Below are 18,093 nucleotides of genomic sequence, written 5' to 3'. Positions count from 1 at the left end.
TAACATATGTCTTAATTGCTGTTACTGTCAAGAAACTTGGACTAGCCATATTTGACTAATTTCTACCTAAGATATTTGGATTCTTATAGATAGATTCATTGCTTTAATCACACAAGAGCGGTTTATATGAATGTAATTATCTCCACTTTATAGCTGAATAAACTGAGCCTGATTCTATCCCTATATGGGAAACATGAATTGAACAGCTGTGCCAATTATTTTGATAATTCAAATCTTCACATCTACCATGTGAAGACAGCAGAAGAGGGTTAGGGGGCTTGAATTATTCTGATTGACTGTGTTCATGAGTGTAATCGCCTCTAGATAATCACTCATTTCTTCACTTCACTTCCCATCTGCAGGTAGTATCAGCAAACGGTAACATCTCTTGCTTTGCCTCAGTTTATTGATGGCTGCAGTTAGAAATAAAAAGCATGGTTTTGTTTCAGTACTTAAATGAAAAACATCTTCAAAATGTTTTTAAAACATGAAAAGGTTGAATGCATTTTTAACAAATGTTTTGTTAGCTTTGACTTTCATTTTTGAACAGATGAGCACAATACCCCAGTACTCCTTTCCTAGAAATAGGAGTACTATCTGAAGACTTATTTCCCAAAGAAAAATATCAGGTCTAATGCGGCAATACATATTAAGGGCATTGAAGAGTTCTATTCACAAAACGTGACATCATAACATGTATTAATAATTCTTATCACTGATAATAATCCTTGAAGTTGTATTTCCGGAGAGATCTCAATTTCTTCTCACACTCTGAAAGTCTCTGTTTATCCTTTAGAGTAGGAATGTAAGAATTTAACAAAACATTCTGAATGTTTACCTTTTTTCTAAACTAAAACTACAATCCCTTTTTACCCCTGTATAATAAAATATAATATTACAAGTGGAATCAGCAAATTTGTTTAATAATTCTCTGGGACAGTTTTTACGAGCAGTGCGGTTGAATTTATGTTCCTTGTGTGCAGTGGAGTTATTATATTCTTCTTAAATAAAAAGATGCATGAAGGTAAATTAGAAATGTTTTGCATGTTTTCATGACAGGACATTTAATCAAAGAGGAGATACAAGTGGCTTTTCTTGGGTTACTGCAATTTAATTTTCCATTTCTGTCTTGGAAAGGACATTGGATGCAGTTGTACGAGGTTAATATTTCTAACATGCCACTTTTATTGTGGCATTCTTCTGCTCTCAAACCTCTGATGATTTCCCATTGCCTTCAACATGATGTCCTTATTTGGTCATCTAGTGTTCTGAGCCCTCACATTCTGGCTCCAGCTTCCCTTCTCAACTTGATCACAGCCATCGTAATTCTGCTAACTAACTACACAGCTGCCCTTCCCACTCTTTCTCAACCACTCTGCTGTATTCTGACTTCTACACTTTAGTTTTAAAGCCACTTCTTGTCCTGAAATTCCTTCTCCCATTAGGTCATTATTAATTGGGTTCATCCTCTAAGTTACAGTTCAGGTTGCTGTTCCTCTATGGCACCTTCCCTGAACCTGGTCCCGTATAAAATCCCATCTCTCAGAATCCCATTAGCATAGGATATGTGGTCTATAGACTATTACATTTGTCATTTACATATTGTCTCTATTATTGGGTAACTGCATGTGCAAGCATACATGGGCTGGCCTGAAGGTCACCTCCCCAACTGCATTGAAAGTTCATCACAAGTTCAATTATTTCACTAGAGAGTCTCTTTCACGTCATCCATGAGGCACATTCCCTACTGTGATGTATTATGCATACAATTATTTCAACAAATATTTTCTAGCTATTTGATTGACCAAAGCTTAATTACTTGTCAGCTCTAGCCTCTTGTATCTGGAATTTCTACAGTCTTTGGATAGTATCTTTAGGATGCAAAATTAGGAGGAGTATGTACCAGGCAAACTATTACAAATAATGCCCTCAAATAGTTACATTTCATAATTCATGTCTTGTAATTTATCTTCTGCTTTGGTATTTTAGTACACTTATGATTCAATTTGCTGTATAGATTCCTCTGAATAGGGACAAGAGAATTTGTCTTGATAAGTGGAAGTTAGAAGGATTCCAAAATGATGTTATTCAAGATAGAACAAGAAATTAATACTGAAAAAATTGAAGAGTAATAATCCCCAAATATGTACATGCGTATCTCGTTTTATTGGGTTTCACCTTATTGCACTTTGCAGATATTTCACTTTTTGTAAATTGAAAGTGGCAAGGCTGCGTTGAGCAAGTCCATCGGGCACAATTTTTCCAACAGCATGTGCTCGCTTTATGTCTCTGTATCACATTTTGGTAATTCGCTCAATATTTCAAACATTATTATTATTATTATATTTGTTATGATCTGTGATCAGTGACCTTTGATGTTACTATTGTAACTGTTTTGAGATGTCATGAACTGCACTCATATGAGATGGCAAACTTTGTGGGGTGCAGTGGCTCACACCTGTAATCCTAACACTTTGGGAGGCCAAGGCAGGAGGATCATGTTAGCCCAGGAGTTTGAGACCAGTCTGGGAAACAAAGTGAGACCTCGTCTTTAAAATATATATGTAGAAAAATTAACTGGGCATGGTGGCACATGGCTGTAAGGAGCCCTGCCAGCTGCATGGGAGGCTGACACAGGAGGATCACTTGAGCCCAGGAGGTCAAGGTGGCAGTGAGCCATGTTCACTCCACTGCCCTCCAGCCAGAATGACAGAGCAAGACCCTGTCTGGAAAAAAAAAAAAAAAAAAAAAAAAAAAGGACAAACATTTTTTTCAACTTTGATTTTAGATTCAGGGAGTACACGTGTAGGTTTATTACCTTGATATATTACATGATGCCAAGGTTTGGAGTACAAATGATAATGTCACCCAGGTACTGAGCATAGTAACCAGTAGTTAGTTTTTCAACCCTTGTTTCCCTCCCTCCCCACTCTAGTAGTCCTCAGTTTCTATTGTTGCCATCATTATGTCCATGACAACCCAATGTTTAGCTCCACATGAGAACATGTGGTATTTGGTATTCTGTTTCTGCATTAATTCACTTAGAATAATGGCCTCCAGCTGCATCCATGTTGCTGCAAAGGACATGATTTTGTTCTTTTTTATGGCTGCATAGTATTCCATGGTGTATATGCACCATATTTTCTTTCTCCAGTCTGCCATTGATGGGGACCTAGGCTGACTTCATACCTTTGCTATTGTGAATAGTGCTGAAATGAGGATGAGAATACATGTGGTTTTTTAGTAAAGCAATTTGTTTTATTTGGGCTATATACCCACCAATGGGATCACTAGGTTGAACGATAGTTGTGTTTTAAGTTCTTTGAGAAATCTCCAAACTGTTTCACAGTGGCTGAACTAATTTGCATTCCCATCAACAGTGTCTCAGCGTTCCCTCTTCTCTACAGCGTCAGCAGCATCTGTCATTTTTTTGACTTTTTAATAATAGCCAGTATGAATGGTGTGAGATGGTATCTCATTGTGGTTTTGATTTGCATTTCTCTGATGATGAGGGATGTGGAGCATTTTTTCATGTTTGTTGGCCACTTGTATGTCTTCTTTTGAGTAGTGTCTGTTTATGTCTTTTGCCCAGTTTTTTGATGGGGTTATTTGTTTTTTACTTGTTGAATTGTTTAAGTTCCCTATAGATTCTGAATATTAGACCTTTGCCAGATGCATAGTTTGCAAATATATTCTCTTATTCTGTAGACTGTCTGTTTACTCTGTTGATAAATTCTTTCACTGTGAAGAGCTCTTTAGTTTAATTAAGTTCCACTTGTCAATTTTTGGTTTTGTTATAATTGCTTTTGAAGACTTAGTTATAAATTCTTTCCCAAGTCTAATGTCCAGAATGGTGTTTCCTAGGCTTTCTTACAGGATTCTTATAATTTGAGATCTAATATTTAAACCTTTATTCCATCTTGAGTTAATTTTTGTATATGGTGTAAGGAGGGGGTCCAGTTGCATTCTTCTGCATATGGCTAACCAGCTAGCCCAGCATCATGTCTTAAATACAGAGTCCTTTTCCCATTACTTATTTTCATAAGATGGCAAACTTAATCAATCAATGTTTTGTGTGTTCTGACTACTCCACTGATCAGCCATTCCCTCATCTCTCTTCCTCTCCTTGGGCCTCCCTATTCCCTGAGACACAACAATATTGAAATTATGTCAATTAGTAACCCTACAATGTCCTCTAAGTGTTCATGGGAAAAAAAGAGTCACATGTTTGTCATTTTAAATCAAGAGTCAGAAATGATTAAGATTGGTGAGGAAGGCATGTCAAAAGCCAAGATAGGCTGAAAGCTAGACCTCTTGTGCCAGTTGGCCAAGTTGTGAATGCAAAGGAAACGTTCTTGAAGAAAATTAAAAGTGCTACTCTGTTGAACACAGGAATAAGAAAGTGGAACAGCCTTATTTTTAATATGGAGAGTGTCTTAGTGGTCCGGATAGAGGATCAAAACAGCCACACCATTATCTTAAGCAAAAGGCTAATCTAAAGCAAGGACTAATTCTCTGCAATTCTATGAATGCTGAGAGAGGTGAGGAAGCTGCAGCAGAAAAGTTAGAAGCTAGCAGAAGTGTGTTCATGAGCCTTAATGAATAAGCCCTCTCTATAACATAAAAGTGCGAGGTAGAGCAACAAGTGCTGATGGAGAAGCTGCAGCAAACTATCCAGAAGATCAAACTAACATCTAAGTCAATAAAGGTGGCAATACGAAACAACACATTTTCAATATAGATGAAACAGCCTTCTATTGGAAAAGGATGCCATCTAGGACTTTCATAGCTAGAGAGAAATCAATGCCTGGCTTCAAAAGTTCAAAGGAGAGGTTGGCTCTCTTGTCAGGGGCTAATGCAACTGGTGACTTTCAGTTGAAGCCAGTGCTCATTTACCATTCCAAAAATCCTAGGGCCCTTCAGATTATGCTAGATCTAGTCTGCCTATGCTCTATAAATCAAACAACAAAGCCTAGATGACTGCACATCTCTTTACAGCATGGTTTGATGAATATTTTAAGCCCTCTGTTGAGACCTACTTCTCAAAGAAATATGTCTTTCAAAATATTACTGCTCTTTGACAATGTCCCTGGTCACCCAAGAGCCCTGAGGAATATGTCCAAAGAGAATGATTTTATTTTCATGCCTGCTAACACAACATCCATTCTGCAGTCCTTGGATCAAGAAGTCACTTCAACTTTCAAGTCTTATTATTTAAATCATACATTTCATAAAGGTATAGCTGCTATATTGTGGTGAGTCCACTGATGGATCTGGATAAAGTAAACTGAAAACGGAAAGTCCTCACCATTTCAGATGCCATTAAGAAAATTCATGATTGAGGGGAGGAGGTCAAAATATCAACATTATCAGGAGTTTGGAAGTAGTGAATTCCAACACCCATCAATGACTTTGAGGGTCCAAGACTTCAGTAGAAGAAGTCACTGCAGATGTGGTAGAAATAGCGTGAGAACCAGAATGAGAAGTGGAGCCAGAAGGTGTGACTGAATAGCTGTAATCTCAAGGTAAAACTTCAATGGATCCAGAGTTGCTGCTTACGGATGAGCAAAGATTGTGGTTTCATGAGATGCACTCTACTCTTGGTGATGATACTGTGAACATTGTTGAAATGACAACAAAGGATTTAGAATATTCCATAAACTTAGTTGATAAAGTAGCATCAGGGTTTGAGAAGATTGACTCAAATTTTGAAAGAAGTTCTACTGAGTAAAATGCTGTCAAACAGCATCACATGCTACAAAGAAATCATTGGCTATAAAGAAGAGCCAATCGATGCAGCAAACGTCATTGTTGTCTCATTTTAAGAAATTGCTACAGCCACCCCAACCTTCAGCAACCGCCACCCTGATCAATCAGCAGCCATCCTCACTGAGGCAAGAGCCTGTACCAGCAAAAAGATTATGACTCCCTGAAGGCTCAGATGATTGTTACCATTTTTTTTTTTAGGAGTAATGTATTTTTAAATTAAGGTATGTACATTTTTTAGATACAATGCTATTGCACACTTGACAGATGACAGTAAACATAACATTTAATGCACTGGGGAACCAAAAATATTCGTGTGCCTCATTTTATTGTGATATTTACTTTATTGCAGCAGTCTGGAACCAAACACACAATATTCCAAGGCAGTCCTATATATTGTTTCATGTCTCTCTTTCTTCTAAAATGTACGTAGGAGAAAAAATTATGTCACTTATGTTAGTGGACCATAATATCAAAAGCCTGCAAATCTGATGCACATGATAAAAACTGGTCTTAAACCTGTCTTGATTATCCTTTGTTAATATGCCAAATTTATGGAACAATAGAGTTTCAAGAAATGTGAACAATGTAGAATAACTAATAGATCTAACGTTGAATAGCTAAAATTATCATTGCCCTTTATATCACTTTAGAAATGCGTTTGCAAATCATTATCAACAAATTGTAGCATAAAATTCTTTTCTCTTCTTGACTTTGAAATTGTATTTCAAGATCCGCAATTTAGACCACATTATTTACTTACTGGCTTGTGAAAATGAAAGGCATTTTCATTTTTGAATGTTAAGGGTTTTATTAAATGACAAGTAAATCAATCCCTTAAGTTTCGTGTGGTATAATAGCTTGGAAAGGACCATCTTAATCTCTTTTTCAACAAAGGGAGATAATTTATTTTAAAAATAACACACTAATAGTAGATTAATATTATACCATTTCAAAGAAGTCACCAAATTTGGTAGGCTTAAGAGGTTTTTTTTTTTTTTTTTTTTTTTTGAGATTACTATGCTCTTTTTTATTTTATTTATTTTATTTTATTTTATTTTATTTTTAGTTTTTAAATTTTACTTCAAGTTCTGGGATACATGTGCAGAACGTGCAGGTTTGTTACATAGGTATACATGTATCATGGTGGTTTGCTGTACTCATCAACCCAACATCCAGGTTTTAAGCCCCCAATGCATTAGGTATTTGTCCTAATGCTCTCCCTCCCCTTGCCCCTCACCCCTTGACAGTCCCCGGTGTGTGATGTTCCCCTCCCTGTGTCCATGTGTTCTCATTGTTCAACTCCCACTTATGAGTGAGAACACGCAGTGCTAGGTTTAAGGGTTTTTTTAACTCCCCAAAATATCAACAAACTGAAACATTACTACAAAGAAATAGAGAAATAAATTTCACAGACTGTCTTATTGTTTTTTAAGTTTGAATGGCTAATAATGATTTCTTAAACAGCTATCATATTTTTTTATTTTTAAAGCTAGCCAAATGATCAGTGATTTTTATAATACTGATAAATACTGCTTAGAAAAGGAACATGTGTTCTAGCAATTTCCACACATTTCTGATTCTAATTACTTGGGTTTTTGTTTTGTTTTGTTTTTATATTTTTAAGTTTTGTGAGTACCTAGCAGGTGTATATATTTATTTGGTACATGAGATGTTTTGATACAGGCATGCAATGTGTAGTAAGCACATCATGTAAAATGGGGTATTCAACCCCTCAAGCATTTATTCTTTATGTTCCAAACAATCCAATTATACTCTTTTAGTTATTTTAAAATGTACAATTAAATCATTATTGGTTATAGTCCCCCTGTTGTGCTATCAAATAGTAGGTCTTACTCATTCTTTCTAACTAATTTTTTGTACCCGTTAACTATACCTACACCACCCCCACCTCCCCACGACCCTTCCCATCCTCAGGTAACCATCCTTCTACTCTCTATGTCCATGAGTTCAATTGTTTTGAATTTTAAATCCCACAAATAAGTGAGAACATGAAATGTTTGTCTTTCTGTGTCTGATTTATTTCACCTAGCATAATGACCTCCATTTCCAACAATGTTATCACAGATGACAGAATCTTATTCTTTTTTGTGGCTGAATAGTATTCCACTGTGCATAGGTACCACATTTTCTTTGTCCATTCATCTACTGATGTACACTTAGGTTGCTTCCAAATCTTGGCTATTGTGAATAGTGCTGCAGTAAACATGGGAGTGCAGATATCTCTTCAATGTACTGATTTATTTTCTTTTGGGTATATACCCAGCGGTGGGAATGCTATATTATATGGTAGCTCTATTTTTAGTTTTTTGAGGAACCTCCAAACGGTTCTCCATAGTGGTTGTGCTAATTTACATTTCCACCAACAGTATACAAGGGTTCCTTTTTCTTCACATCCTTGTCAGCATTGGTTATTGCCTGTCTTTTGGATATAAGCCATTTTAACGGGGATGAGATAATATGTCACTGTAATTTTGATTTTCATTTCTCTGGTTATCAATGATTCAATGATGTTGAGCACCTTTTCATATGCTTGTTTGCCATTTGTATGTATTCTTGATCTGCCACAAGTCTCTAATTACTTGTTTCTTGTACCACTGTTTCCCTTCATTGTAGTCAGTGATTTGGTCAATCAACACTTTTTACTTATGGGTATCTGTTAAGTATATTCCTAGGAATGTACCAAGAATTGAGAAATGTATCCGAACCAGAAAGAACAAAATATATGGAGGCACAGGATTACTAAAAGCTTTGCTCCTATAGCCTCAGTTATTTTCTGCAAGTTCGCTGCTTCCCAGTTGTCCTTGTGATAAAATTCAAAACCTCAAACTGATTTTTAAAAAGCCAACTATATACCACTTCCACTATGTCTACGTAAGCTTATTTGCCATTATTTATAAGGAATTCTAGGCTGTAGCCAGCCCATTTGAGGCTTTATTTTACGTTCATGCCTTTGTTCATGTGTGTCTTTCCCTTATAATGCTCTTCTCATTCTCTAGCCAAATCTTCCAAAGTTCAGCTGTAGTGCCATACTTCATATGAAGTCTTTGCTGAGAATTCCCATATGTGGTCATTTGCTTCACTGATTTGTTTCAATAGTTGTTGCCATTATTATTATTTTTTTGATACTGTTGCTGGATACTTTCTCAGATCCAATCTCTATTCTGTTGTTCTACCCTAGGAGGTTGACCAATATGGCAGTAGCATTGGGCTTGCTTGTCTATTGGCTTGGTCCTTGTGTTGGGAGGCATCGGCAGATCAATGGATGAGAGGAGAGTGAGTCGAGGGATGGCTAGGTTCCTTTACTCACAGCCCCAGCTCCTGTCAAGAGGTCCTGTCCCTGCAGCTACTTCTCAGATTCTACTAACTATACCCTCCCCTTAGCCTTTCAGGCCTTGAGGAGGAAAGCCTCCTCTTCCCAGTTTGAATGAACTATTTATTGCAAGAACCATGACTGATTCGAAATATAATCTGTCCTTGAATGAAATAGTTCATTTCCCCTTTTGTATTCTCATTTCATATCCCTGTCCCTTTATTCATTCCTATATTATATCATACTATCATATAGCTACTTTATATTATACTATGACATAAGTACCTTGTAAGTATATCATGCTATATTATAGTTCTTAAGTGTGTGGGCTTTGGGGCCAACTTACCTATGTTAGAAGTTCCGCCACTTATTAGCATGTGATCCTAGACAAATTGTTTAACTTCTTTTTCATTCATTTTCTTTACTAGTAAAATAGGGGCAATATTAGTACCCACCTCACAGAGTAATATGATAATTACATTGACTGATAGTTTTTATTTAAAACTTTTATTGTTCTTACTATGAAATGGGAAAAGTTCTAAACACCTTACGAATATTAACTCTATTAATTCTCATAATGAATCTGAGAGGTGGAGACTCAGTATCTACATTTCACAGTGCTGGAAATGATACAGACAGCATTTAAGTAACATACTGAAAATAGTAAACCGAATAGGTGGCAGCCAGTATGCAAATTGGGAAAGCCTGACTCCAGAGTTCATTCTTTTAACTAGTATGCTGTGATAGACTCTTTTGGCATATGGTATGCACTCAATAAACAACTATTGTTGTTGTTGTTAGTATTACTTCCCATTGTATTCTTACACAAAAAATAATTGTTTATGAGTATTTTTTTGCTAGATTATAAGTTCCTTGAAAAAAGAAGACAAGTTTTATTTGTCTATGTGTACTAGCTGAGTGCTTGGCAAATAGTTGCAGTTTAGTAAATGTTTCTAAGACAAATTAATAGTTGTTTCTTATGTATTTCCCAAGTCTATCTTAGCCTTGGAAACAACTAATACTTAGCTAAACCTAGAAATGTCATTTGAGATTTCAGCAGCCATCATTGTTGATGAAGCCACAGGTTCTCCTTTTTATCTCCAATTTCTTCCTCAGATGATTCACCACTTTCTTTGTAGTTTCCCTACTTCATTTTTCCTATAGTGACTTTTGTTCTCCGATAACCATTGATAGTGATGACAGTCCCACCTTGGAACCACTTCTAACTGTCCTGTTCAGCTTTTCCTGAGGCCAGATTTCCCCCTAAATACATTTTTTAGCTTCATAACTGCTCCTTCCCGAAATTTGAAATGCATTCTCAGGAATTAAGCAAGAGGCATTTGATTGACATCATTTAATTTGTGTTTAAATGTGTTCTTCCCATCAACAATTAACCAGTGTTTCAGCCAAGATACATAACTTTTATTCTCCACTAACCTTAGGGTTGAGGTCACAATCAGGTACGTAATTTGTGGAGCCCAGTGAAAAATGAAAACGCAGGGCCCTTGGTTAAAAAAAATTATTAAGAATTTCAAGATGGCAACAGTAGAGCATGAAACCAAGTATGAATCCCTTCTAATGCAGATCCTTGTGTAACTAACTGCACAAGTTATACATTCAAGAAGCTGGTCCTGGTTGAGGTCTCTGTCTACCTAGGGCACTTCTCACTCAGAGAGGTGGAATAATCTTAACTTTCTGTCTTCCATCGTCTGAAAACTTGCCCCAAAGTTCCTTTTGCCATGTCTTGCAGCAAATCTAGTGGTTGTTATCCGTTAAGGATTCCTGGTGGCTTGCTTTAGTTTCCTACAGTTCTTGAGCTACATGTGTTGAATGGAACTCCACCATTACCATGTAACACATCTGAATACTCTTATTTTCCTCCAGTTAAATTCTGCGCTCCTTGGAAATAATGGTCATGCACCCTGCCTCAGTGATTTCTAAATAGAGGTAGTATGTAAAAATACATGTTTACTTGAATTGCATCTTAAGAGGCCAGCCCATGGGAGGCATGAAGAAACCTATGTTACTAATTAATATTCAATAATTGACAGTTACACATTGAGGTAGTAGTGTCACGGAACCATCATGTTACATGGACCTGAAGAGTTGATAAGAGGTCTAGGGTCTAGGAGGACAAAAGTGAGTGTATTAGTCAAGGCCTGAGGTTATATGTACCCAGACAGGATAAAATGGGACAATATTTTATTAGTGGAAATATCTATGTGAAAGAAAACAAGGAGGAAGCCAGGGAAGGTGCAAGAGACGTTAGATCAAGATGCAATTCTGACTCTGCAAGGAAGAGAGAGGGAGAGAAGGCTAGGTAGAAGCATCCCAGTGTGCGGTCTAGTGGAGGGAAATTTTGGCAAAGCTGTAGGGAAGTCACTGAGGCAGAGCCAGGCAAAGAAGTCCCATGTCTCCCAAGGAAGGCTCTCTGCCTTAGTGTTCCCACCACACCCAATCATTGGTGAGGAACAGTCTGTGAGAAGCTTGGCTTTGGTGCAATGCAATCATGGATTTCAAAATGCAGTAACAGGAGTCCTCAGTCAGTTAAGACCCAATAATAGAAGGCCTGCATATTCTCATGGTGGCCACTTGGGTATGAGGAGCAGTGGTGTTTAAAACTATTTTGTATAATTTACATAAAGAAAAGCTGAGGACTACTGAAGCTTGATTCCTTCAGAAGACAGTCTTTGGCCTTTATATTTCATGTGATATCTTTGCCATATGCTCTGATAACTCTCCATGTTTCCCCTACCATAATACCTCAGGTTAGTGCAATTGCTTTTTTATTGCCTGTCATCACTACTAGTTTGTTTTCTCTTTGAGAACAGGAATTATTTTCTCCTTCACTGCTACAGCCCCTGCACCTAGCTCAATGAGTGACACAACAGAAACACTTAAAAAATTGCTATAACTCAAATTTGGGGGATATTCTACAAAATACCTGGCCTCTGTTGGTCAAAACTGTGTTATAAAGTTCAAAGAAAGGCAAATAACTATTTCAACTTAAAAAAGAGTAAGGAGATACGACAACTAAAAGCAATGCATGAGTCTGGACCAGACCAGGAAATAAAAAGATAGCTATAACGTTCATTAATGGGGTAATTGTCATACTCTGAATATAGAGTATGGATAAGATTATGGTACTAAAGCCACGCTAAATTTCCTGACTTTGAAACTGAGCTGAGGTTATTTAAGAGAAAGTCTTTGCTATTAAGAAATGAAACCTAAAGTATTTAAGGGTAAAGGGGCATGATATCTGCAAATTATTCTCAGATGATTCGGAAAAAAAAATATATATATATATATATAAAAAAATTACATATACAGTTATATATCTATACACACAAAATGATAAAATGATAAATAATTAAAAATAATGTGGCAAAATGTTAACAAATGGTGAATCTGGGCAAGGGTTACCTGGGAGTTCTTTATCTTGCAAATATTCTGCAAGCTTGAAATTATATAAAAATAAAATGCATCTTATAAAGTATTTATTCAGTGAATAAAGAACAAAAAAGGATAACTGCAGTTAGAAGATATTTATGAAGTTGGTTATGAAGATTCTTAAGAAGTTACCAATGGAGGTGCTAGTAGAACATTCAAAAAAGAAGTAGGGAAGGTTGACCAAGTAGGAAAATATCAATATCCAAGCCAGTATAAAATGGAAATGAGAAGTGAGGAAGTAAGTGGAAGACAATGAGGATGGTTTTCGATTTGGCCACTCTATTTGGAGAGGCAACCAAATGTAAGAATAGAAGCCAGAACAAGATGCTCAGTAAGATGGTTGAAAGCTAGATAGATTACAGCATCCTCACCAGTAAAACCCTTTCGGTAACTAGAAAGGCTACGATTTAGTACCTCCCTGACTTCTATGCTTATTTTCTTCGATACATAAAATGGTTCCGTAAACTCTTTTACCTTCTGAATTCTTTATATTAATTTTTTGAAGTTGTAAATAAAATAGCATTAGTTCTACATTGTTGCATTTCAGCTTAATTCATATTTATTTACTGAAAATGGGAACATTTGAAAAATCATCATGGGCTTTTATGCTATGTAGATTGTTGATTTTTATAGAAAAACATAAAAATATGACAAGTTTGATTTTTAAAGTCTTTTCTTAGACATATAAATACTAAGCATTCAACTCAACATATAGAGTTTTTATTTGAGTATTATTTCGGTGGAATTATATTTTAATGAATACAATAAAAAATTGTAATTTTGTCTAAAAGCCTAAAATGCCCTAGTTATAATATGTATGATTTCACTGTTTAACTTCCTATTTCATAGGGTTGCTATTTATAACTACTTCACTCAACTCTGGGGGGACTTAGTAAGATTAAAGACTTCTGATTCACTTTCTATTTGAAGAATTTTTTTTTTCCTCCATCTTTGCTCAGCTAGTGGAATCCATGATGAATTCTCATCTCCAAGGGGTAAGCTGTTTTTAGTAAAGCCCAGTAGCTGACTTATGACTCCTTAGAAATAGCATTGATTCCTTCCTTCTCCTGTGTTTTGTTTCTTCTAGAATGATAGAATCCATGTAGACACGATCAATTATCATGCTTAGGTACTGGTAAGCATGTAATGATTTTAGTTTTGTTCACTTAAGTTATTTGTGTAACAAATATCTGGGATCATATCAGAGAAATAAATAAGCACAATTAGCATTCTACTTGTTTGTTATGACTAAAGCTAGGTTGAGGAAACAGAAAAGGACCAGAGGTCATATGAGGATGAAGATAATACTAGGAACAGCATGTTTGGGAGAGTAACATCTGGTAGGGGTAGCAGATTGGGGGCAGAGAACAGAATTTTGTAGATGGATATTTTGGAGGCAAGTAGTTTGAGTAACAGGCTGACTAATCACACAAAGTGCAATGACTAGTTTGACTAAAAGTAATGAGAGTGGGACACAAGCTCCACTACTGACTTAAACCTTGCTTTAAACAAGTTATTTAACCTCTTGAGTTCTCTAATTTCTTATGGTACCTGCACTACTCATTCAAAATGGCAGACTGAACACATGCGTTGACTTCCTTCCTTCCCCCAACCCACCGAAATGACAAAAAGCAGCGGCATGCAGTTATTTGACACCCAGATGCATCATCTTTTAATACTCCCTTTTTATGACAAAATTGCTTTCAGTACTAATCGTTATTTCATTTATTTTTTCCACAGTTTGAAACAAAGGTTTACTTTATATACAAAAATTTTCATTTAAAAATACTTAGTGAAATAAATCATGTATGAACTAAAATTAGTACTTACCACAAAAATATTACAGCTCACTATTTGGTCTGTTGATCATTGTTTTAAATTTAAACACAAATAAAACTCACAATTATCAAATAAAATGAGATAATGGAAATAAAAAAAAAATGATTAGATCTAAGGTGTTTTCTCATCTGTGGGTGGCTCGAAGGAATAGAGTTGAAGGTCAGTTTATTTGAGAAGTTCTGGAATTATAAAACTAAGTTGAAGTCAAAGAAATTATACTAGCAAATAAATAGAATACCCTTAAAAGGAAACCAAATGAAAAATAATCGTTACCCTCACTATATGCTTGTGTTCTTATTAGCAAGAAATTCTTTTAACCACTGTTTTTATAATATCTTAATGAAAAAATACTGAAGCGTATGCCATATTAAATCCCTCCCTTTATTTCTAGAAAGGGAATCAAAGGAGAAAATTCCCATTCTGCTATACTAAAAGACCACTAAGTAAAGAGCCTATTAGTGTATGATAAATCCCATAGCAATATACATTATCATTTTACAGCTTCTTTGTTGAAATGAATGTTTGTATGCGTTGACCAAAGAGTGGGATAAAAAGTTGAAATTTTGTTTTGAAATATTTTAGAAATGCATAGTTGTATTGCAGTTGTGAACCTCCTTAGATTTTTAAGGAGGCTGCTTCAAAGGATGTTATTAATAATCTTCTCAGGTGCTTACCAAGCATGTGTCTGTCAGCAGAATTAGAGAATCACCCAACTAGAGAACAGGTTTCACAATACCCTGAGACCTATTTTGTTCATTAGAGAGGAAAATGGCTTGTTTTGAGTCTAAGTTGACATGCTTGCTAATTTCAGCAATAAAAGCTGTTCATTGTGGTCAGGTTTAATTTAGAGCCTGGTAAGGTTCAGATTAAAGTTGATCAACTTACTTTTACAACATACTTCTTAAATGAACTTTGAAATCTTAAAAGAAGGAAAAAAGTATAGCAAACAGTGAATAATGTATCTAAAAGTGAGAAACAAAAAAATCTGGTTATTTGAGGGTGAATTAAAAGAAGAACAACCCAAGAAAGATAATCGTTGTTATATAAAAATTTCCAAGTATCAAAAGGCACGATTTTTCATTTAAGTTACACACTATACCGAATATATTTGTCCACTGCCACATGCATAGTGCCTAGAATAGTGCCTAATGCTGAAAAATATTTATTAAAATGAATGGATGAGTAAATGAATTTATGTATTTTGCCAGCTCTGTGTATTTAAAGTTCTCTGTTAACTTTGAGGTGAAAATTTGACTTCATCTGAGGTTTCTGGGTAAATCCGTTTTAAAAATTCTATTGAACATATTCAAACATTTTAGGGTAGGCAATTCCAAAGCAACCTTTCAGCTTCCCATGTCACAGATGACCAGAGTTTCACATTCTAACACTGGAAAACATCTTATTTCATAAAACCTATCTGCTACTATATGGTTCCTACTTTAAAATTTGTTCAGTACTCTCCAACTGACTTATGCCACTTACTTCAATAGCTGTCTTTGGCGATTTGTTCCATATTTCAAACACTCTTTTGTATAAAGAAACCATAAAAGTTAGAAACCTGAAAATTGGATTTTTCTTCTGAGCAATCACAGCTGACAAATGTGGAAAATGTGTTAAAAGTTAGCCCCTCCAATTTTTCAATACAGAGAGGAGAAAGTGCCTATAGTAGATGTACAATGTTTGGAAAAGTTTTTTGCATTATTTTACTATTACCAAAAGCAATTGAATTTATATCACAAAGCCTGTCTCCCTACCTCTTCACAGAAGAAGCACTACAGAATGATCAAAATTTGGCCTTTCCAAAACCAAAAATCATTAGAAAATCAGCAGGAGTCAAAGGACAGGGTAAATAACTAAGTTTCATATAAGTTTCAGATACATTACTATCTACCACTCTCATCTCTTCATTGGCCTCATGTGGTAGAACATCATATTTAAAATTATACAAACTTGCTGGCTTGTTTACTAGTGTGGTTATTATAAGAAAAAAATGAGAAAATGTAGATAAAACATCTGTCACATATTGCTTGTAAACTAACAGTAAATATTACTTTTATTTTCCCCAATTAAAATAAAATTTACTGAGTTTTAGAACCAGAGCTAGTCAGATGCCTTTTTTTCATAAATTTCTTCATAAATATCTCTGAGATTTTGGTCCTTAAATCTAGAGAGACTAAGATGACAGAGGAAATAGACACTGAAGAAAGGGAAGAATATCTTAATGATTTACATTACTACCTATAAATTAAAAATTGTTGACTTTATTATATTTGTATTTTTATTTAAAATAGTGCTATATTAAAGTCATTTATAATACAGGGGAATAGGAACACTAACCTCTAATCTGATGCTCTCCAAACTTGCCTAAATCATAAAAGTTAATTAGATAATTTATTTAAAATGCAAGATTTGCAGCCCTTTCCGCTACATAATCATTAGTTCTGGAGTGAGGCAAAAAGGTTTGGTGATTCTTACGGACAGGCAGCTTAGGAGAAAAGCTGATTTAGCTCATCTACTTCACCTTTTCATTTGACAGGTGAGAAATCTCAGGGGTACAATGAAGTTAAATAAGTAATATCTCTTAAATCGGTTCTGTGCTTTTTCTGTTTTTAAAATAAATATACCTTAATTTTGACATCACACAGAATGATATTATAAGTATAAATAGCTATCTATCTTTTAAATACATTGTCGTAATTCAGAATAACATTTCTTACTCAAGGCACTCAGACAGTGGTTTAAGTAATCCGAGGTACTCTGGAATGTCTCCATTTGAGCCTTTAAATAAAGAAGAAAATCTATAGTCAAGATTTTCATTTGAAATATTTTTGATATCTAAGAATGAAACGTATTTCCTGTTAAATTGTTTTCTATAAACCCTTACACAGTACCATCTTTTTTATTTCTAAAAGTGTTTTGGCTGGTCTCACAATTGTACTTTACTTTGTATTATGTAAAAGGAATACACAATGCTGAAGAACCCCGATACTAAGGGATATTTGTTCTTACAGGCAACAATGCAGGATTTGGAACAGAGGCGTCCCCAGTTGGAAGAACTCATTACTGCTGCCCAAAATTTGAAAAACAAGACCAGCAATCAAGAGGCTAGAACAATCATTACGGATCGAAGTAAGTTTTTTAACAAGCATGGAACACTCAAAGCAAGATGCATGACAAGTTTCAATAACAACTTAAGTTCATATATCCCCCTCACATTTATAAAAATAATGTGAAATAATTGTAAATGATAACAGTTGTGCTGAGATTTTCAGTCCATAATGTTACCTTTTAATAACTGAATGTAATTCCATTGAATAGAAGAAATACATTTTTAAATAAATTCAGGGCTTATATAGTTGCAAAGCATGCATTGATGGGTGTGGTGACCACAGTGTGGCAGAACATTTGTTCTTTAGTTGTCATCTGGGCTGGCATCCATGGAGATGCCAGTCTCTCCCTCATATCCTTGGTTGTTGGTCCAAGCAGGCAGTGGCTTCTTCCTGGGCCATCTTTCATTCTCAGATCTGGATATCTCTCTGCTACTTTGATGCCCCCATTTTGTAATATCAAAAATCATCCTACTGTACCTTATGCCGTACTAGGGTGGGCAGGAACTTTGGTAAGACCCATCCGACTAGACGCTGTGCATATTCTTTTCTTCTGACACACACTCCTATGCATTTAATGGGGAGAGTGATTCGCAG

Source organism: Pongo abelii, chromosome X (assembly GCF_028885655.2).
Source record: "Pongo abelii isolate AG06213 chromosome X, NHGRI_mPonAbe1-v2.0_pri, whole genome shotgun sequence".
NCBI lineage: Eukaryota > Metazoa > Chordata > Mammalia > Primates > Hominidae > Pongo > Pongo abelii.
This window is presented reverse-complemented; position numbering follows the sequence as displayed.